We start from the raw sequence: 24,259 nt of genomic DNA on the forward strand, positions 1-24,259 counted from the left end.
TACAACATCAGGAGACGTTTTGTACAACATTAGGAAACGTTTTGTACAACATTAGGAGACGTTCTGTACAACATTAGAAGACAAAGACCATTACTTTGTTGTCCATTGTCCACAAATATGAATAACACACATACACAGAGAGAGGACAGAGAGGTTGTAGCAGTGACTGGCAACACTGGTCCCTGAAAACAAGTCACACAATGTCAACCAGGAATCTTCTCTGAATGACACACATACACAGAGAGAGGACGGAGAAGTTGGAGCAACGACTCGCAGCACTGGTCCTGGAAAACAAGCAACACAATGCCACCAGAAATCTGCTTTCACCAGGCCAACTCTTTCTCACCAGGCCAACTCTTTAACTAGGCCAACTCTTTCTCACCAGGCAAACTCTTCCTCGACAGGTCAACTCTTTCAACAGACCAACTCATTCCCACCAGGCCAACTCATTCTCACCAGGCCAACTCATTCTCACCAGGCAAACTCTTTCACCAGGCCAACTCTTTGTCGCCAGGCCAACTCTTTCTCACCAGGCCAACTCTTTCTCACCAGGCCAACTCTTTCTCACCAGGCCAACTCTTTCTCACCAGGCCAACTCTTTCTCACCAGGCCAACTATTTCACCAGGCCAACTCTTTCTCACCAGGCCAAATCTTTCACCAGGCCAACTCTTTCTCACCAGGCCAACTCTTTCTCACCAGGCCAACTCTTTCTCACCAGGCCAACTCTTTCACCAGGCCAACTCTTTCACCAGGCCAACTCTTTCACCAGGCCAAGTCTTTCTCTTTCACCAACTCTTTCACCAGGCCAACTCTTTCACCAGGCCAACTCTTTCACCAGGCCAACTCTTTCACCAGGCCAAGTCTTTCTCACCAGGCCAACTCTTTCTCACCAGGCCAAATCTTTCACCAGGCCAACTCTTTCAACAGGCCAACTCTTTCAACAGGACAACTCTTTCTAACCAGGCCAACTCTTTCACCAGGCCAACTCTTTCAACAGGCCAACTCTTTCACCAGGCCAACTCTTTCTAACCAGGCCAACTCTTTCAACAGGCCAACTCTTTCTAACCAGGCCAACTCTTTCACCAGGCCAACTCTTTCAACAGGCCAACTCTTTCACCAGGCCAACTCTTTCACCAGGCCAACTCTTTCACCAGTCCAACTCTTTCTCACCAGGCCAACTCTTTCACCAGGCCAACTCTTTCACCAGGCCAACTAGTTCACCAGGCCAACTCTTTCACCAGGCCAACTCTTTCACCAGGCCAACTCTTTCACCAGGCCAACTCTTTCACCAGGCCAACTCTTTCTCACCAGGCCAACTCTTTCACCAGGCCAACTTTTTCTCACCAGGCCAACTCTTTCTCAACAGGCCAACTCTTTCTAACCAGGCCAACTCTTTCACCAGGCCAACTCTTTCACCAGGCCAACTCTTTCACCAGGCCAACTCTTTCTCACCAGGCCAACTCTTTCAACAGGCCAACTCTTTCACCAGGCCAACTCTTTCACCAGTCCAACTCTTTCACCAGGCCAACTCTTTCACCAGTCCAACTCTTTCACCAGGCCAACTCTTTCTCACCAGGCCAACTCTTTCAACAGGCCAACTCTTTCAACAGGCCAACTCTTTCACCAGTCCAACTCTTTCACCAGACCAACTCTTTCACCAGGCCAACTCTTTCACCAGGCCAACTCTTTCTCACCAGGCCAAATCTTTCACCAGGCCAACTCTTTCTCACCAGGCCAACTCTTTCTCACCAGGCCAACTCTTTCTCACCAGGCCAACTCTTTCACCAGGCCAACTCTTTCACCAGGCCAACTCTTTCTCACCAGGCCAACTCTTTCACCAGGCCAAGTCTTTCTCACCAGGCCAACTCTTTCACCAGGCCAACTCTTTCTCACCAGTGCAGATATAGATGGAGAGATGAGGAGAACAGACTTCAAGATCAGACTACTGAGATGCAGGCAGGATATTGGGTTTAAAATGGGTCAACAGTCTCAGTCTTACACCAAATACTGCAGATTTGTTTTCCTCTCTCCGTGCTATACGAGATAAATGTATAATCAAGGATAGTCATCGATGATATCTCTGTTTCTCCGCCCTTACAAACACATCAAACGCTGGAGGGTCGTTGTGCTGAGCAGGCCCATGCAAGAATTATGAATGGAATGAAAAGATAGTAAGAACATGAATAATTCATATATAATAATCTGTTCTATCAGCATATATAAATCATATCAGAGAAAAACAGCTAGAGAGGATAACCGATTGGTCTTGGTATCAAAAACAGTATTAAAAAGTCAAAAAGTTACAGCCCTTCTATTGCTAGAAACAATACGTTACACATGAAAACTAGGTTCTGAATTGTTGTTTTCAACCCCGGTTCCATTATTAAACTGATTCAGGGAAACCTGGGTCTTATTCACAAATGTACACCACAGCAAAACATTTTGCAACGGCAAAAAAATAACAAGCTTTTATTGTGGACAAGTGGACAAGTTTAGGTCATCCCTCTCCATTTCCTTCCTAGTGAATACGACCCTGGTTTTAATGCATAAGGAAAGTTACGGTTGGACTGTAGTCAGGAGATCCAACTATTGATCCTATGTCTCTACCACTGTGTACTCCCACTCAGGCCACGGATATTGATTTGTGTCTCTGACGTTCTCTCTCTCTCTCTCTCTCTCTCTCTCTGTCTCTCTCTCTTTCTCCCCCTCCCCCTCCCTCTCTCTCTCTCTCTGTCTCTCTCTCTCTCTCTCTCCCTCTCCCTCCCCACATTAATTGGAACTGATTGTTACTATGGTTTTGTGCCTCTGGCTCTATTCAAGCAGTATTGCTTCATTACATCCAGCCCTCCTCACACAGCTGGAGCTACCAACCCGGGTCAGTGTATCAGAGTGGCTCCTCATCTCATCTACCTGATGACGTAGTCCTGCATGGGGTCAATTCCCACCAACGTCACCCTTAAAACATTCAACCGGCACCTCTGGTTTACATTTGTTGACCTTCTCAACCACACAATTACATATAAGTCATTTAATTCAACTCACCACAAGTGCTGTTTGAGATCTACATCATTATGCAATAATGTTCTAAATGATAGGCCCCCCACAAAAAGCCACAACAATTCCATTATAAACATGTGAATGTTGGTCATAAACGATAGGCACAAGGCTAAGTAAGCTAACTGGACTCACACTGTGGTTATACTCTGTAACAGAATCTTGTGGTCTGAGTGATTTCGCATGAAGTGAAATGTCAAACTGTTACTGACAGACGCTCAACGGACATGAGAATGTTGATCATAAACGATAGGCACAAGGCTTTAGTAATACAACATTTACTGTCAGCTAACTGGACTCACACTGTGGTTGTACTTTATAACAGATGCTTGAGGTCTGAGTAATGTGAAATGTCAAACTGTTACTGACAGAGGGGGCTCGACGGAATGAAGAGAGGAGGCTTCCAACTCTCCGGAAGCAAGTTTGATTTCTTAATTAACCTATAGTACATATCTATCTATCTATCTATCTATCTCTCTCTCTCTCTCTCTCTCTCTCTCTCTCAGTGGATTAGACATAAGGCAGAAATCATTGATGTTCGGGCCAGAGTCTGGGAGTTGCTCCCTCTGAAAGACTGGGGGCTGCAAAGCTACCATTTTCCCTATATAGGGCCCATAAAGTTCTGGGAAAATGTAGTGCACTATATAGTACCCTGGCCTGCAGAAGATCTCAGTGTTTAAAATGAAGTAAATGTTTTGCTTTCTTTTCAAAACACCACCGACTGTTTGGGATAGCTGGTATTGCTGGTAGCTGAGAAAACTTAGCAGCAGAACAACTGGAATGCTGGGTGTTTGAGAGGGAGAGGTAGAGAGAGAGAGAGAGAGAGAGAGAGAGAGAGAGAGAGAGAGAGAGGTAGAGAGAGAGAAACGTGTAGTGTAGATGTATGAGTGTGTGTATGTTCGTGTGTGTGCGTACAAGCTTGTTATGTGTGTATTTGTATATACAGCAGATGTAACCATAAGCCCCCTGGATAGGTGTAAAGCGTCTCAGTAGGACCAAAGCCTTCCACAGAGCTCCTGTCTTTGTAGGGGGGTTTCTCACTCTCTCCCGATCCCAAGGCTTGATCCTGAGCCAGAGAATCTCAATCTGAGTCTGCAGCCAACTGATCCTGTGACAGCAGTAGCATGAAGGAAGGCTGTAGCCACCCAGACCTGGGTTCAAATAGTATTATGTATATTTGTTCAAATATGTCTGCTTCGCTTGATTGAGCTTGCCTGGCACAATGGAACCAATGGAACAGTCCCAAAAGTGGTAACCCCACCCTTTTTCGTGCTTCTCGTGCTTCAGACAGGCTCAATCAAACGCTTAAAGTCATTTGGAAGAAAACAATCAATATTTGAACCCAGGTCTGAAACCATCTGTTAGAAAGCTAAAGAGCCGCATCACAGTCTATCTATAGGGCCCTAGGGGGCTGCTGCCTGCGTAAGGGAGAGGAGGATCCACCCAAGTCCCCAACTTTCAAGAGCAGAGCAGAGAGTCCCCCCCTGCTGCCCCCCTCCACCAACCATCACACCACCCCTCTGGCTCTCTCCAGCCTGCTCAGAGCATATGCCACTCAACCTTGGAAGTACTCTTCCTTCCTCGTTTCCTCTGTCTTTCTCTCTCTGTCGCCCTCTCGTTCTCTCTCTTCTTCTCTCTCTCTCTGTTGCTCTCTCTCTCCTCTTCTTCTCTCTCTCTCTCTCCTCTTCTTCCTCTCGCTCTCCTTCTCTATCTCCTCTTCTTCCTCTCTCTCTCCTTCTCTCTCTCTCCTCTTCTTCCTCTCTCTCTCCTTCTCTCTCTCTCCTCTTCTTCCTCTCTCTCTCTCCTTCTCTCTCTCTCCTCTTCTTCCTCTCTATCTCCTCTTCTCTAAGCAGCAGGCAGTTGGACCTACTTAAAGGACAGGAGCAGGTGTGTGTGGCCTGATGGATCCACAGGGTGGTAACTTGAGATCCACCGATACTCCGCTGAGCCAAATAAACTGTCACAACTCCCCCTCCACCGACAACCCAGCCAACCTGCACTTATACTATACACTATACTACTTTGACACGGATGATGTTCACATGCTCAGTTGGAGATTTGGGAGAAGACACGGGAAAGTAAACTACTAGATACTGAATGGAAGCAATGAGGTTAATACTGTGGAGTGTAAAGCCTTGTTCCCACCTGCCAGGGTGTGGAGTAGACGTCCTAACAGACGGAGGGGGTTAGGAGTCGTATATGTCTCATAAAAGTCAGACCAGGCGATAAGTGCTGATGGAGTTAGATGTTTCTAGCTAATATAAGAACACCAGGCTCAACAGTAAGAAAACATTGTGACAACGATTACAAGACAACAATTTGTGTAGCCAAATGTTGCATTAATCTGAAAGATAACATGGACTAATCTGAAAGATAACATGACTAATCTGAAAGATAACATGACTAATCTGAAAGATAACATGACTAATCTGAACTATAACATGACTAATCTGAAAGATAACATGACTAATCTGAAAGATAATATGACTTATCTGAACCATAACATGACTAATCTGAAAGATAACATATCTAATCTGAAAGATAACATATCTAATCTGAAAGATAACATGACTAATCTGAAAGATAACATGACTAATCTGAACAACAACATGACTAATCTGAACGATAACATGACTAATCTGAACGATAACATGATTTATCTTAACGATAACATGACTAATCTGAGAGATAACATGACTAATCTGAAAGATAACATGACTAGTCTGAATGATAACATGACTAATCTGAACAATGACATGACTAATCTGAACGATAACATGACTAATCTGAACGACAACATGACTAATCTGAGCGATAACATGACTAGTCTGAACGATAACATGACTAATCTGAACAATAACATGACTAATCTGAAAGATAACATGACTGATCTGAACGATAACATGACTAATCTGAACGATAACATGACTAATCTGAAAGATAACACGACTAATCTGAAAGATAATATGACTAATCTGAGAGATAACATGACTAATCTGAAAGATAACATGACTAATCTGAGAGATAACATGACTAATCTGAAAGATAACATGACTGATCTGAACGATAACATGACTAATCTGAACGATAACATGACTAATCTGAAAGATAACATGACTAATCTGAAAGATAATATGACTAATCTGAGAGATAACATGACTAATCTGAAAGATAACATGACTAATCTGAGAGATAACATGACTAATCTGAAAAGTATGTGAGGTAAAAATCTGTGGACATTGGACCCACCCTGGACAAAGGCCCTGGACAAAGGCCCTGGACAAAGGCTCTGGACAAAGCCCCTGGACAAAGGCCCTGGACAAAGGCCCTGGACAAAGGCCCTGGACAAAGGCCCTGGACAAAGGCTCCATGCCAAACATTGAGTTCACTGAATGTGGTGGTCACTTACTAATTTATGAAGTGTGAAAATAAATTAACATTTAATAGTTTTCTGTGTGTTTCTTCCTCGAATCAAAAGGTTTTAGGCCTCAGGAAAATGAGAAGGAGGGAGGGAGGGAGGGAGGGAAGGAGGGAGGGAAAGAGAGTGGGAGAGAGAGAGGGAGAGAGAGAGGGAGAGAGAGAGACGCTGAGATAGAGACAGAGAGAGAAACAGAGAGAGTGCTTGTACATTTCAAATCTACTGAACCTCACCACAGCCACAGGAACCTAAAATAACCCTGATTCATCATCAGCCCTGTGTTCAGCTCGTCACCTCCTGCTCTCAGTGAGTTCTGGGCCCTAAGCAGGTTAACTACTGAGACAGCCTGTTACACAGAGAGTCTGTTACATGTTCAACAGCCTGGTATTGGCTCAGAGAGTCTGTTACATGTTAAACAGCCTGGTATTGGCTCAGAGAGTCTGTTACATGTTAAACAGCCTGGTATTGGCCCAGAGAGTCTGTTACGTGTTAAACAGCCTGGTATTGGCCCACAGAGTCTGTTACATGTTCAACAGCCTGGTATTGGATCAGAGAGTCTGTTACATGTTAAATAGCCTGGTATTGGCACTGAGTTTAATGAGATGTTTGGGTCTGGAGGTTTGAGGGCCTGGATGGCGATGAGAGTAGGCACACATCCACCTCTCACCACCCAGACCCCCAGACATCCACCTCTCACCACCAAGACCCCCAGAGCCCCAGACATCCACCTCTCACCATCCAGACCCCCAGGCACACAGACATCCACCTCTCACCATCCAGACCCCCAGGCACCCAGACATCCACCTCTCACCATCCAGAACCCCAGACATCCACCTCTCACCACCGAGACCCCCAGAGCCCCAGACATCCACCTCTCACCATCCAGACCCCCAGGCACCCAGACATCCAACTCTCACCAACCACTGCTATCAAGACCCCCAGGCCCCTAGAGAACCAGCCCACCGCCACCCAGATACCAAAAATATATATATTTACCAATTGTCCTTTTGTAATAAACTAATTGTACAAATAGTAGTGTAAGCTGTGGTAGCATAACACATATTGAGTGGGCTGGCTGGGGCTGCTGTGCCTCTGTGGGAGTATATACATACTGTAGGCAGAGAGTCACTGGAACCAGTGTGGCCTCTGCTTGAGAATTTAAAATTAGACTTACAGAAGAAATGCTGGAATGCTTTCAGTAGGCACAAAACAGAGGGAAACAAGGAAGGGAATTTCGTGAAATTGAAAGGCTACCACCTCCTAGACTTGAATCGTTTTAGTGAAAACTTGACAAGGAGTTCCTGTGTATTTATTGGGCCAATCAACTTTGAACTTTGAACTTGAAACAATAAGCAGAATGCTCAGTTTGCTTACGATTCCAAAATGTTTTCTCCTGACTGACCTTAAAAACCACTTAAGTTGTTTTTGACTGTTTTTAGTGCAGTGAATGCCTCGACACAAAAAAAATAACATAATGTTGCAATGGTGAAGTTGTATACTGTAAAACCTCTGAAATGTTCATAGCTGTCATTTTAACGTTAATGTCTCACAGTCGACAAGCGCAATAGATGTAATCACACTAAAGGAGCAATCTGCAGTTGCTGCATCCATTTTTGGACTTAAATTAATGATATGTACCCATTTATTCTTGAAGAATAAGACGTATAAATGCCTCATGAGCTTAGTTCAACTGTTGTACCCCATCAGGACCCAAACTATAAGCTTGTTTTACTCAATACATGATATCAACATTATAGTTTTAACCACGGATGGTCAGTCTTTCCAGAGCTTTATCTATGAACTTGAGAGTGGCTGCATTTCTCCATCCCTCAGCTCTTTACTTTGAACAAGATCAGCTTTAAAACCTTAACTCTCTGTTCATTTTATCTATCATGAGACAAACAACAGTTGTTTAGCATCATCTCTTGTATTCTTAGTTTTTTTTAAATAAAATAAAACGATTTATTTCATATTATTGGACTATATATATACAGTACCAGTCAAAAGTTTGGACACACCTACTCATTCAAGGGTTTTCCTTAATTCTGACTATTTTCTACATTGTAGAATAATACTGAAGACATCAAAATGATGAAATAACACATATGGAATCATGTAGTAACCAAAAAAGTGTTAAGAAAATCAAAATATATTTTAGGTTTGAGATTCTTCAAAGTAGCCACCCTTTGCCTTGATGACAGTTTTGCATACTCTTGGCATTCTGTCAACCAGATTCATGAGGTTGTCACCTGGAATGCATTTTAATTAACAGGTGTGCCTTGTTAAAAGTTCATTTGTGAAATGTATTTCCTTTTAATGCATTTGAGCCAATCAGTTGTGTTGTGACAAGGTAGGGTTGGTATACAAAAGTTGGCCTTATCGGGTATATATAGTCCATATTATGGCAAGAACAGCTCAAATAAGCAAAGAGAAACTACAGTCCATCATTACTTTAACACATCAGTCTTATAGGATAATTACATCAATGATTAAACAGATAATTCTAAGAATTTTGAAAGTTTCTTCAATTGCAGTGGCAAAAACCATCAAGCGCTATGATGAAACTGGCTCTCATGAGGACCGCCACAGGAAAGGAAGACCTCTGGTGCAGCGGATAAGTTCATTAAAGTTACCAGCTGCAGAAATTGCAACCCAAATAAATGCTTCACAGAGTTCAAGTAAAAGACACATCTCCACATCAACTGTTCAGAGAAGACTGTGTGAAACAGGCATTCATGGTCGAATTGCTGCTAAGACACCACCGACACCACTGTTTTGGTTCCAATCGCCATGTCTTTGTGTGATGCAGAGTAGGTGAACGAATGATCTCCGAATGTGTGGTTCCCAACATGAAGCATGGAGGGGGAGGTGTGATGGCGTGGGGGTGCTTTGCTGGTGACACTGTCTGTGATTTATTTAGAATTCAAGGCACACTTAACCAGCATGGCTACCATAGCATTCTGCAGCGATACGCCATCCCATCAGGTTTGCGCTTAGTGGGACTATCATTTGTTTATCAACAGCACAATGAGCCAAAACCTCGAGGCTGTTTAAGGGCTATTTGACCAAGAAGGGGGGTGATGGAGTGCTGCATCAGATGACCTTGATTCCACAATCCCCCGACCTCAACTCAAATGAGATGGTTTGGGATGAGTTGGATCGAGTGAAGGAAAAGCAGCCAACAAGTGCTCAGCATATGTGGGAACTCCTTCAAGACTATTAGAAAAGCATTCCAGGTGAAACCTGTTTCGAGAATGCCAAGAGTGTGCAATGCTGTCACTGAGGCAAAGGGTTGCTACTTTAAGAATATAAAATATAAAATATATTTTGATTTATTTAACACTTCTTTGGTTATTACATGATTCCATATGTGTTATTTCATCGTTTTTATGTTGTCACTATCATTCTACAATGTAGAAAATAGTAAAAAATTAAGAAAAACCCTTTAATGAGTAGGTGTATCCACACTTTAGACTGGTTTTATTTATGTATTTATTTATTTAACCTCTAGGCAAGTCAGTTATGAACAAATTCATATTTACAATTACGGCCTACCCCGAGCCAAACCCGGACAACGCTGGGCCAATTTGCGCCGCCCTACGGATCTCCCAATCACGGTCGGATGTGATACAGCCTGGATACCGGTGCTGTATATACAGTATAAAATTACACTTCATTTTTGGCATGAAAAAACAGCAAGATATTAACATCAATACAATATATTACATCACATTTACATTTCTTAATCAGGTTTTTACCAGGGGCGAGGAGGACGCTTTGTTACTGTTGATTGCCACTATAATGTTACTTGCAGCATATTGCAGTAAAGCAGCATATTGCAGTAAAGCAGCATATTGCCTTAAAGCATCATATTGCCTTAATGCAGCATATTGCCTTAATGCAGCATATTGCCTTAATGCAGCATATTGCCTTAATGCAGCATATTGCCTTAATGCAGCATATTGCCTTAATGCAGCATATTGCCTTAATGCAGCATATTGCAGTAAAGCAGCATATTGCCTTAATGCAGCATATTGCCTTAATGCAGCATATTGCCTTAATGCAGCATATTGCAGTAAAGCAGCATATTGCCTTAAAGCAGCATATTGCCTTAATGCAGCATATTGCCTTAATGCAGCATATTGCCTTAATGCAGCATATTGCCTTAAAGCAGCTCCAAATGATAAGAATATTTTGAAGATAAATACACAACGCAGAGGATGAGAGGACGGTCCAGTCGTACTTGGTCCAGTCGTACTGCAAGGACTTCTGATTGGTCAATCACAGGCTAGGGTGGGGGGTTATAAATGGCATCCTGTTCCATTGTTCAGTGGAGTAAAGCTGAGGACAGGGGACTTCTGATTGGTCAAGCCCAGGCTAGGGTGGGGGGTTATAAATGGCATCCTGTTCAGTGGAGTAAAGCTGAGGACAGGGTAGACTGAACATCTACCTCCCAGCATAACATCTTGATTTGTCCTTCTCAAATAAACCTATTTTTCTCCCCCAATTGTCTTTGGAGTTTGTGTTGTTGAAGAATAACATTGATTGCTAACAAAATCAAATAAGCTGTCATGCATGCAAGGCTGAACAGTTGGTCTGAGTCTGCATCAGCAGCACTGAGGGATGAAAGCCCCGGGATGCATCCCGAATGGCACCCTATTCCCTATGTAGTGCACTACTTTAGACCAGAGCCCTATGGCACCCTATTCCCTATGTAGTGCACTACTTTTGACCACAGCCCTATGGCACCCTATTCCCTATGTAGTGCACTACTTTCGACCAGAGCCCTATGGCACCCTATTCCCCATGTAGTGCACTACTTTAGACCAGAGCCCTATGGCACCCTATTCCCTATGTAGTGCACTACTTTAGACCAGAGCCATATGGCACCCTATTCCCCATGTAGTGCACTACTTTAGACCAGAGCCCTATGGCACCCTATTCCCTATGTAGTCCTCTACTTTAGACCAGAGCCCTTTATATAGAGAATAGGGTGCCATTTGGGACGGGCCCTCAGCCAGGGTCACATCTGGTGGATGGCTGGGGGCTGGAGTGACTCTATGCCACCTACCTAGACGTCTGTCCAGCATAAAGAGAGTGATGAGGGGGGTGGAAGGAGAAAGGGGGGTAGAGAGAGAGAGAGAGAGAGAGAGAGAGTGATAAAGAGAGAAACAGAGAGAGGGCGTGATATAGAAAAAGAGAGAGAGATACAGAGAGAGAAAGGCAAAGAGAGAGAGAGATACAGAGAGAGAGAGATACAGAGAGAGATACAGAGAGAGATACAGAGAGAGATACAGAGAGAGAGATACAGAGAGAGAGATACAGAGAGAGATACAGAGAGAGAGAGATACAGAGAGAGAGAGATACAGAGAGAGAGAGATACAGAGAGAGAGAGATACAGAGAGAGATACAGAGAGAGAGAGATACACACAGAGAGAGTGAGAGAGATACAGAGAGATATACAGAGAGAGAGAGAGACAGACAGAGAGAGATACAGAGAGAGAGAGAGAGAGAGATACAGAGAGAGAGAGAGACAGACAGAGAGAGAGAGAGATACAGAGAGAGATACAGAGAGAGAGAGAGACAGACAGAGAAAGGCAAAGAGAGAGTGGCGGTGGGTGGCAGATAAAGAGAGATCAGGTACTTTGGTTGGGCCATTTCAGGCTTTCCATCTTACTATAATGCTCACAGATTCGGACCATTTTACAATAAGGTGTAAACTCACAGACTACTGACCTAGAGCAGGACTCAGGGATTGTTCTGCCATTGAAATCCTTGGACGGGCCGCCAAAGCGTTTTTCGGTTCACTTCAATCCAAACACTGTAAAAATATTTATTTTTCTGGATACATAAACGATTTCAGTGTAAACTTAAATGACTAAAAACAGATATAAACTATGCAGAAAAGATAATGGATCTCTATATTTTTCTATAATATAATCTTTGAGAATTAACAATCCCCAAAATATTTCGGTTTTAATTTTCATAGTTTTTTCCCCCCTGTGAAGCACATAGCGTTGCATTCATGTCCGAAATGTGCTGTATAGATAAGGCTTGGATGAAAATAAAATCTAGATCGTTTTTTTTTTAAACAATTAATTTAGCAGTATAGATTTTATTATTATGTTTGAGCAAAAGAACACAGCATTAGCCATGGCAAAATGCGTAAAATTGCAGGAAATTAGATTTAGAATTAACAACATTTTCTCTCAGCTCCATGGCAGAATATGTAGAATCGCAGGAAATTGACTTAAAACTGCAAAAATTTCTCTACGCCAGCAAAGATTGGGGTCTCTAAAATGTACTCCAAAATGCAGCTGTGCTGACTGGCCAACCACGCCCCCTGCCACGCCCACCACCAAAGCCCGTTTTTGATGTGGAAACACATCACACATCTCATTTGATTATGCGTCTGATATGCCAGATTCATTTGACATTAGTATTGTACTGTTAGACACTTACTGCACTGCTGGAGATGGAAACACACATTTTGCTGCACTTGCTTTAACATCTGCTAAAATGTACATACGACAAATAAAGTTTCATTTTAATTGAACTGCACTTGATCAAGTACAATGAACAAGAGGAGGAGCACATCTTCGGCAATAGATGTCTGACAAGTCTTAATAACGTCTCTAATATGATGAAGAAGTTATGAATTTAACTGCATCGGCAACACAAGATTTTCAAAATATCATTTATGTAGCGGCAGGTATCCTAGTTGTTAAGGGCGTTGGGTCAGTAACTGAGAGGTTGATGGTTCGAATCCCCAAGCCGACTAGGTGAAAAATCTGTCGATGTGCCTTTGAGCAAAGGACTTAACCTTAATTGCTCCTGTAAGTTGCTCTGGATAGGAGTGTCTGCTAAAATATAACATGTTGTAACAAGTAGAACTTGCATAGAGGGATAGAGTGTTTTCACATCTATCAATGTTGTAACAAGGAGGCTGCAAGTCGATGTCACTTTGGAAATGTTGTTTTTCTTATTGTTGAGACCTGAGACGGGACACGAATCAACAGGGTTTTTCTGCTGTTGAGACCTGAGACGAGACACAAATCAACAGGGTTTTTCTGCTGTTGAGACCTGAGACGAGACACGAATCAACAGGGTTTTTCTGCTGTTGAGACCTGAGACGAGACACGAATCAACAGGGTTTTTCTGCTGTTGAGACCTGAGACGAGACGCGAACCAACAGGGTTTTTCTGCTGTTGAGATCTGAGACGAGACGCGAACCAACTGGGTTTTTCTCCTGTTGAGATCTGAGACGAGACGCGAACCAACTGGGTTTTTCTCCTGTTGAGATCTGAGATGAGACGTGAACCAACAGGGTTTTTCTGCTGTTGAGATCTGAGATGAGACGCGAACCAACTGGGTGTTTCTGCTGTTGAGATCTGAGACGAGACACGAACCAAAAGGGTTTTTCTGCTGTTGAGATCTGAGATGAGACGTGAACCAACAGGGTTTTTCTGCTGTTGAGATCTGAGATGAGACGCGAACCAACTGGGTGTTTCTGCTGTTGAGATCTGAGACGAGACACGAACCAAAAGGGTTTTTCTGCTGTTGAGACCTGAGACGAGACGTGAACCAACAGGGTTTTTCTGCTGTTGAGACCTGAGATGAGACGCGAACCAACAGGGTTTTTCTGCTGTTGAGACCTGAGATGAGATGCGAACCAACAGGGTTTTTCTGCTGGTGAGACCTGAGATGAGATGTGAACCAACAGGGTTTTTCTGCTGTTGAGACCTGAGACGAGACGCGAACCAACAGGGTTTTTCTGCTGGTGAGACCTGAGATGAGATGTGAACCAACAGGGTTTTTCTGCTGTTGAGACCTGAGACGAGACGCGAACCAAAAGGGTTTTTCTGCCAATAATATTCCTGTTCTCCATTAATAACACAAACTTGACTAACAATGTATTGGCTAGATTTAGGCTAACTATGTCAAACAGTAACTTATAATTAATCCAATGTTCCAAATGAGACATATTCCTTTCCAAATATTCAGTGTTCATTAAACAAAGAGAATAATACAACGCTGAAGTAAAGGCAACAATTTAAAAGATATGTGTGAATGGAGCGTCAGCAGCAGCATTTACATGGAAATGAAGCTACTATCGTCCCCGGGTCCAAATCTCAGCAGTACAGATCCTATTTCAGTCCTCTCCATTGATTAACGAAGGCAATTATTTGGCTTGAGAGTTACTTCACGGCTCAAGCCGTTGTATCTACTGTGGGAATGTTGCTAATTCAAGACGGGAACTCTCTGTCTAGCAGCGGGCATTGTGATGCGATCAGACTTTTAATCATAATGCCCAATCAAATGGATCTTCTTAGGGGAATTTGAGAATGAAAAGACAGACAGAGAAGAAGAAAGAACTCATTACTCCAAAAATAACAAAAAGACTACAAAAAGTTAAAATAGCAGTCTAGTTCCTAGTTATAGATCAGCTATACAAAATAAAATACAAATATTTAACCTTTATTTAACTAGGCTAGTCAGTCAAGAACAAAATCTTATTTACAATGATGGCCAACACCGGCCAAACCCCGACGACACTGGGCCAGATGTGCGCCACCCTATGGGACTCCCAATCACGGCCGGTTGTGATACAGGGAAACACTGCCAAAGTAAAATGAGTTTGGTAAGTATTAGGAAAGAGAGAAGCAGACAGTCACCATTTCCTTCAGCAGTGATAAGTCCCTAGAGGACTGCGTAACCAAAACCCACATCGTACCAATGCCATGATGAGAGAGAGACATGACACCTGGGCATGGATCAACACCTGTCTACAATAACACAGGTACACCTGGGCATGGGTCAACACCTGTCTGCAACAACACAGGTACACCTGGGCATGGGTCAACACCTGTCTGCAACAACACAGGTACACCTGGGCATGGATCAACACCTGTCTACAACAACACAGGTACACCTGGGCATGGATCAACACCTGTCTACAATAACACAGGTACACCTGGGCATGGATCAACACCTGTCTGCAACAACACAGGTATACCTGGGCATGGATCAACACCTGTCTGCAACAACACAGGTACACCTGGGCATGGATCAACACCTGTCTGCAACAACACAGGTACACCTGGGCATGGGTCAACACCTGTCTACAACAACACAGGTACACCTGGGCATGGGTCAACACCTGTCTGCAACAACACAGGTATACCTGGGCATGGATCAACACCTGTCTACAACAACACAGGTACACCTGGGCATGGGTCAACACCTGTCTACAACAACACAGGTATACCTGGGCATGGGTCAACACCTGTCTACAACAACACAGGTACACCTGGGCATGGATCAACACCTGTCTGCAACAACACAGGTACACCTGGGCATGGGTCAACACCTGTCTACAATAACACAGGTACACCTGGGCATGGATCAACACCTGTCTGCAACAACACAGGTATACCTGGGCATGGGTCAACACCTGTCTACAATAACACAGGTACACCTGGGCATGGATCAACACCTGTCTACAATAACACAGGTACACCTGGGGAGCTTGGCGCCAGAGGGAGAGCGGGAGCAGGCGTGACACAAATCATGGAAGCATGCGCTTTAATCTGGGTCCAGGAAACTGGCCCTAAGGACCCACTTATAATTCTTCCCAACCCTGAGCATGGACCATCAGCACCGCAGAGGCATGCATGCTCCTGGCCCAGACCCACCTGGCCCAGACCCATCTGGCTCCAGACCAGCAGTTTAAATCCTCTCATTTCCTTTCCAGAGACAACAGGATGAAGGAGCTCTGGAGAGTCTAACAATAGTATTTTAATTGGGACAGGTGACACTGCAAAACAACCACCTCTGGGACAGGTGCACTTCTAACCACCCACCTCTGGGATTCGGTGCCACTGCTAACCACCCAAATCTGGGATAGGTGCCACCCACCTCTACTACCCCAAATATTGTTTAATGTTCTCTCACCAGCGCTTTAGCACTATAGATTTCCCAAAGCCATTACAATCAGCTTTTTGTGGACGAAGTTGTCTGAGGTATAAAAGTATTCAACTTTGTAATGAATTTGAACAGCAACAGTGCCAATAACCTCTTCAAACACTGGACAACATTTAAACAAGCATTTCGCTACACTCGCAATAACATCTGCTAACCATGTGTATGTGACCAATAGAATTTGATTTGATTTGAAACACTGGGCAACATTTAGCAGAACTGTGCATTTGGTGAAAAACCCAGGGGATATTTGCACATTTGTTTTGCATACGCTCAATACAGCCTAAAAAGTGAATCACCAACATATTGCAATGGAATCAAACAACAGAATTCCTAGTCTTGCTCCTACACATATCCTCTTCTTATTCTGTCCCCAGCTTGACTATATCTTTATATCGCCTCAAACTTTGCGGTAGCAAGCTGTTGACTTCGGAACACTAGCTCATCCCTATAAAAATGGTGCTAAAATGCCGCTGGTCTTGTGCTAGCTGCCCAGCTGACGCAATGACCCATGGTGTAGTGTGTTGTGGTGTGGGCAGGAGCCAGCAAGCAGGGAACGCATGTACAGTGTGTATGCATGGGCTGAGGAAGCATCAGCTTTTAAAGAGGCTAAATTTAAGTTCTCCTTTGGAATGCAGAAGGCTTCCAGAACAACATCAACTCCAAATAAGCACTCTGCTGCTGCTACTGCATGGGGGGCATGGGACAAGGCTAGGGTCTGGGGAAGCGTCCTCTCTGGATTTAAAAGGGTTGACTACCTACACAGTTCTGCACATCACCTCTTGAGTTAATGACAAGTATGACATCACAGCCACAAAGTTTTGAAAACTCCTTCAAACTACAAACTGCTCTTTATAACACTGGACTACAAAATATAGATCCAAGTCTTCGAACTTCTGACTTCGCAATCACACTTTGGAGATTATGGAAAAACAAGTCCAATTTCATACAGCTGCTTCAAATTCTTTCATCGTGTTGCTTTCTAATTTGATCATTTTTTTTTTTGCTGAGAATTTTAATGCACAGCAGGAAATGCAAACTTGTAGTGCATTCAAGGTTAAAAAGGCTCCTAAAGTTTGTAATTTCCATTAAAAAAAGGTAAGATTTGATTTGCCCTAACAATTTTTGTTGATCAAACCCTACAAAAATCTCCATTAAATATAATCAAAATAATCATTCACATTTCCTGTTGCTGCAGTAATATTTTCCTGCTGTAGCAAACTGGCATAAATTAAGATCCTACATCTGTAGCCATCGACCTAAATTCTCTATCAGATCAATAATAAGGCCTAGGCTAGCCTATACATCAACTCAACCACTGCCACTACTGCAGAAAAGTCTCTGTTCAGGCCAACTTAAACACGCCGATTGGCACATTTTGTTTTTCTGTTGCTCATTAGAAAACGAGATTTCAGTCTTGGAGGTATGTTTTCAGTCCGATGCCGTGTTTGGTTAATGTTTGTCCCCCATGAGACACTGTACACGTGGAAGACTATTTCAATTCATCAAAATCTCCGGAATGATTCTAATTCAAGAAATGTGTAATTCATTTTGACGTTTTTGCCGAGGATTGATTTAGTTGTGCAATTTTACATCTAACTATGGTGTTTGGTGCAGTATTTCTCAAGTCAAAAAATGTGCAACGTGCTGTCAGAGTGTATGTGTGTGTGCGTGTGTGGCGTCAGTATGCATGTGGGCACGTATTGTGTGTGTGTGTGTGTGTGTGCTTGGCGTCAGTATGCATGTGGGCGCGTATGTAGTGTGTGTGTCAAGGTGTCTGTGTAAGGATAAAATAAAACATATAAATCTGTGAGTGTGTGGGTAGGGTCTAGTGTGTGTGGGCCTTCCTCTGACACCACCTGGTATACAGGTCCTGGATGGCAGGAAGCTTGGCCCCAGTGAAGTACTGGGCCGTATTCACCACCCTCTGTAGCGCTTTGCATTTGGGTGCCTTGCAGTTGCAATACCAAGCAGTGATGCAGCCAGTCAAGATGCTCTCAATGGTGCAGCTGTAGAACTTTATGCAGATCTGAGGGCCCGTGCCAAAAAAAATTCTGCCTCCTGAGGGGGAAGAGGCGCTGTCTTGCCCTCTTCACAACTGGGTGGGTGTGTGTGGACCATGTTAATTCCTCAGGGATGTGAACACGGAGGGACTTGAAGCTCTCGATCCGCTCCACTGCAGCCACATTGATGTGAATTGGGGCGTGAGCGCCGCTCTGTTTCCTGTAGTCCACGATCTTCTCCTTTGTCTGAGGGAAAGGTTGTTGTCCTGGCACCACACTGCCAGTTCTCTGAACTCCTCCCTATAGGCTGCCTCATCGCCGTCTGTGATCAGTCTTACCAACGTTGTGTCGTAAGCAAACTTAATGATGGTGTTGGAGTTATGCGCGGTCACACAGTCATAGCTGAACAGGGAGTAGAGGAGGGGACTAAGCACACACCCCTGAGGGGCCCCCGTGTTAAGGCTCACTACCCGGGGGTGCCTCGTCAGGAAGTCAGGATTCAGTTGCAGAGGTAGTTGTTCTGTTCCAAGGTGCTGAGCTTGGTAATAATCTTGGAGGGGAGTATGGTGTTGAATGCTGAGCCTTAGTCAATGAACAGCATTCTTTACCTTGGCGTTCTTGGGCACAGGGACTATGGTGGTCTGCTTGAAACAAGTTGGTATTACAGAGCGGGTCAGGGATAGGTTATAAATGTCAGTGGAGACACTTGCCAGCTGGTCAGCGCATGCTCTGAGTATATGTCCTGGTATTCCTTCTGGCCCCGCGGCCTTGTGAATATGAACCTATTTAAAGGTCTTACTCACATCAGCTACGGAGAGCAAGATCACACAGTCGTCCGGGAACAGCTGGTGTTCTCATGCATGGTTCAGTGTTGTTTGCATAGAAGCAAGAATTGAAGGCCTTTAGCTCGTCTGGTAGACTTATGTTGCTGGGCAGCTCATGGCTGGGTTTTCCTTTGTAATCTATGATAGTTTGCAAGCCCTGCCACATCTGTCGAATGTCAGAGCTGACGTAGTAGGATTCAATCTTAGTCCTGTATTGACGTCTTGCCTGTTTGATGGCTTGTCGGAGGTCATAACGGGATTTCTTATAAGCATCCAGATTACTGTCCCGCTTCATGAAACCGGCAGCTCTAGCCGATAGCTCAGTATGAACGTTGTCTGTCATCCATGGATTCTGGTTAGGGTATGTACGTATGGTCACTGTGGGGATGAGTCATCTAAGCACTTATTAATGAAGCCGGTGAGTGATGTGGTAATCTCCTCAATGTTATCGGATCAATCCCGGAACATATTTCAGTCTGTACTCGCGAAACAGTCCTGTTGCTTAGCATCCACTTTATCGGACCACTTCTGTATTGAGTATGTCACTGGTATTTCCTGTTTGACTTTTTGCTGTAAGCAGGAAGCCAGAGGATAGAGTTATATTCTGATTTGCAAAAAAGGAGGGTGAAGGAGAGCTTTATATGCTTGTCTGTGTGAGGAGTAAAGGTGATCTAGAGTTTTTTCGCTTCTAGTTGCATAGGTGACATGCTGGTAAAAATGACGGAAAACTGATTTAATTTTCCCTGCATTAAAATCACTGACTACAAGAAACGCAACCTCTGAATGTGCATTTTCTTGTTTGCATACAGCTTGTCGAGTGTGGTCCTAGTGCCAGCATCCGTTTGTGGTGGTAATAAGACAGCTACAAAAAATATAGATGAAAACTCTCTTGGTAAATAGGATGGTCTGCAGCTTATCATGAGGTATTCTAACTCAGACTCAGCAAAAATTAAATAAACAGATACTTCTGTGCACAAACTGAAAAAAATGACCTGTTGTGGAACAGTGGTTGAATCATCTATAACATCTCTTCCGACGTGCAGAAATTAAGTTATACTTAGTTATCTAATTATGAAGGTCAATGAATTACATATAAATCAGATCCTAACACATTTACAATCAGTGCTTTAATTAATGCTAAGGAGCATGTTTTTGTATCGACTGACTACCGATAATCTCTCATGACAGCCTGATTAGACTATTGATGTTATGTGTGCTTGGGGCCTGTGAAACCCCCTGGAATATGGCTGTTTTCGCTAGATAATCAGGATGCCATTGAGTGGTGTGAGTGTCAGGGGAATCAGAGAGCCAACAGGATCAGCATATCACAGGCCTGTTAAACACTGTAGGCCGTTAAATACTGGTGACCGACCTGTGACCTGTCAAACAGCCACCTCTAGGTCTTCTCTCTATCGTTACATACTGTATGGATGGATCAACTACACATCTGTCTTCTCTTCTCTGGTTATGGATCAACTACACATCTGTCTTCTCTTCTCTGGTAAAGGATCAACTACACATCTGTCTTGTCTTCTCTGGTAAAGGATCAACTACACATCTGTCTTCTCCTCTGGTTATGGATCAACTTCACATCTGTCTTCTCTACTCTGGTAAAGGATCAACTACACATCTGTCTTCTCTTCTCTGGTTATTGATCAACTACACATCTGTCTTCTCTTCTCTGGTAAAGGATCAACTACACATCTGTCTTCTCTTCTCTGGTTAAGGATCAACTACACATCTGTCTTCTCTTCTCTGGTAAAGTATCAACTACACATCTGTCTTCTCTTCTCTGGTAAAGGATCAACTACACATCTGTATTCTCTTCTCTGGTTAAGGATCAACTACACATCTGTCTTCTCTTCTCTGGTAAAGGATCAACTACACATCTGTCTTCTCTGCTCTGGTTATTGATCAACTACACATCTGTATTGCCTTCTCTGGTAAAGGATCAACCATCAACCATCAAAGTTTGATCTGGTGACACACACACCAGCCTGTTGGATCTTTCTAACTCTCTGGAAGTGTGTTATCCTCCATTGTATGACGCTGGACAGTTTATCAGCACAGCATATCTAAGGTATCACAAAATATCACACTCCAAGAGATATGTCAGGACTAGCCTATACGTCAATGGCGAACCAACTGTGATGGATGGTTATTCACACCAGGCCAACATACATACTGTACATCGTATCGTTTACAAAGATAAATGCCTTGTAGCCCCACATGAACTCTATGTAGCATAGTGTAAGTAATCTTCATCGAACCACTAAAATAGCTCTAAAATAGCAGAGCCATGCTTGGGGTTATCTTACTTGTGAACAGAACGTATTAAAACACCTCTCCCTGAGTCAAAGCAAAGCACAAAGGTTCAAATAGTCTTAGCGTTTATTTTGATGATTAAATCAACAGTAGCCTTTTCACAAGCAACTACAACCCACACACAGACAGAAAGCCAGAGGAAAATCAAAGAAACATTATGTTCTTTAAGTTTAGTCGATATATCATTGTCATTTAAGAGGAGGAAAACAGATACAACCATACTCCAAACTCAATTATATTACAATGATTATGCAAAAATCACTACTTTTATTCTGCTTTTTTTCTTCTTCTTTTTTTACAATTATGAAGGCCTAATTTAAATGTGCCATTGCACCTGCAGCTGGGACTTTCATTTAAATTCCAATGTGCCTCGAGCTCTGGCGACAGGTGCTCTGAGAGCCAATATGCAACTCGCTCACTGCACAGTAGCCCATAGCGTGCACCATACACCTAGGTCAACTTCCCAACAAGGGCAGGATCTCATGAATTATATAAAACACCCAAAATAAAACTGCACCTATTTTATTTGAAGTCAGAGCAGTTTTCATATCCTGATTTTGCATTAGTCCAGGTATTCAAGCAAATGATAGACTCTCTATCCAGCAGTGACACCAGTTGTTGCCATTTAAAGCCATATCCAAGAACACTTCCTTTCAAGACACCCGGTCCCCCCCCAAAAAACGCTTTGGTTATGCATAAAAAGTAAGCAAATAAGGTAGCTACTTACAGTTCGCAGGAACTGGATGTCATCCTCTCCTTCTCCGCCCTCAGCCATGGCTGTGTAGGAGCCTGTTTAGACTATGAAAGCCACCACTGACTGGAGATGCAGTAGGCTAGACAGAAACGCGATGCTGTAGCTCTCCTGCCGATATTAGCATGGAGCTAATTCCACAACCATATAGGGCAGACCGGGCAAGCCCCCCCCTCCCCCCCCCGCGTCCACTGCACACCTCACCGCGGATTGTCACTCAATGCCTACCCACCCCAGACTGTGTGCTCCCTGCGGCTGCCAATGTCAGCAGTACGCTGAGTGAGCTATGGTGGGTGCGAGAGGAGAGGAGACGAGCACGCCTCGGCAAGCGGACGAGGCTACTGCTATTTAATGATTCACAATGAAATGACAAAGTCTGTCACTATCACTCTGCCAGGCGTATTTAAATAGCAGGAGTCATTCGTTTTATGTTAATAATAATAATAATAATGGGTCAGAACGGAGAATTGAATAACAATAATTGTGTTGAATACAAAGTTAGATTGTAGGGGCATCTCTCTCTCTTTCCCGCTCTGTCACTCTCTGTTGAGATGGAACAGACAGCTCCAATATAAAAGTGTATACAATTTTACTACATTGATTTCTTGAAAACAATGATAACAATCGTATTCTTCTCAATTGAAAATGGATTACTCTTGTCTGCAAGGATGACTGTCCTCTCTTCAAAAAATATGATTCTCTTTTGTTTGGGTGCATCGCTACCTTTTTTTTTTTAAAGAAACGTAAAGCAATGTACGTACACAGCCTTGGCATAGCCTACCTACCCAAACACTGGACCCCAGGCTACATTGTAGGGAATTAATTAGCCCTATCTGGTTGACAAAATGCTGCCTGCTTAGCCGTTTTCCTCATGTCCAGGTGTTGTAGTTACAATACTAACAACCATTAATTTAATTTATAGGATTAAATCATCAGGGATGGGCAACTGGCTGGCCAATTTGACAAAACATTTTTTTTAAATAAATATATATATATTTTTTTAACTCAGTCGTGGCTCAACATACTGTTGAGAGTTAGACTAATATAATACATCAGCTGCAATTCCGAAATGTGGTTGTGCATCAGCCGTCACTAAATTAGCCCATGTCAGCAAATTGTTTTTAGATTGGTAAATGAGTCTAGCAGCCAGCAATCTAAATGTGTGGTAAACACGATCAAATTACTGACTGGGGTGGGGCCCATTGATTATCAGTTATCATATTAAAAACGGAAAACATTTGCCTTATAGCTAAATGTGTATAATTGCAAGTAATTAGCTGTCGGTATACTGAGTTCTTTTCTTTTGTGTGGCCCTGGCCCTCATCAAAGATGCTGATCCCTGAAGTAGCCTAACGTAAAGTAGTCCTAAATGAGATAGACTTATTTAGAAACTATGTAGCGGCTACATTAGCCGAAGGATTCCATTTGGTTAGTCAACTCCAACTTTGAACTCTCTCTTTGCCAACACGTGCACGACCACATGCTTGCACTGCCTTAATCACACTTGGAGAAATGTATGAAAAGTGTCCGTCTACAGATTATGACGTGATAGCACACACATAAGTGTTTTGTTGTTGAACTCACTGCTGACATCTAGTGGAGTCCACTTAGTGGACCATTCGTTGTAATTTTAATGGGTTGAAAAACAAAGTCAACAAATAGATAGCACTTTATTATTTTTTAAACCAACGTTTATTCGTTTTATCAATCTAACTCTTATTTTCTACAGGCTTTGGCAGTAGTTAGTCCATAATTCCAGTAGATGGCGCTGTTGCACTATAGTAGTGGGGGAAGCAACACGTACAGGCCAAGCGCGCACACCATTCCTCAGAATGTAGTGACAGAACTGTGAAAGTTTATCTTTATCACTAATGTTACATGTATGTAACAGCATGTTTAAAA

The 24,259-nt window shown here is 43.2% G+C and overlaps 1 pseudogene across 1 annotated transcript in view; it reads right to left on the bottom strand.

Moving 5' to 3' along the window:
- Positions 1–22,455, bottom strand: part of LOC109866445 (ryanodine receptor 3-like) — a 264,698-nt pseudogene extending 242,243 nt beyond the window's left edge. Inside the window, exon 1 of the transcript XR_004212016.1 lies at positions 22,334–22,455. The product of XR_004212016.1 is annotated as a ryanodine receptor 3-like (transcript). The remainder of the gene's footprint in view (positions 1–22,333) is intronic.
- Positions 22,456–24,259: the final 1,804 nt, after the last annotated feature.

Source organism: Oncorhynchus kisutch, linkage group LG12 (genome assembly GCF_002021735.2).
Source record: "Oncorhynchus kisutch isolate 150728-3 linkage group LG12, Okis_V2, whole genome shotgun sequence".
In the NCBI taxonomy this organism is placed as follows: Eukaryota; Metazoa; Chordata; class Actinopteri; order Salmoniformes; family Salmonidae; genus Oncorhynchus; species Oncorhynchus kisutch.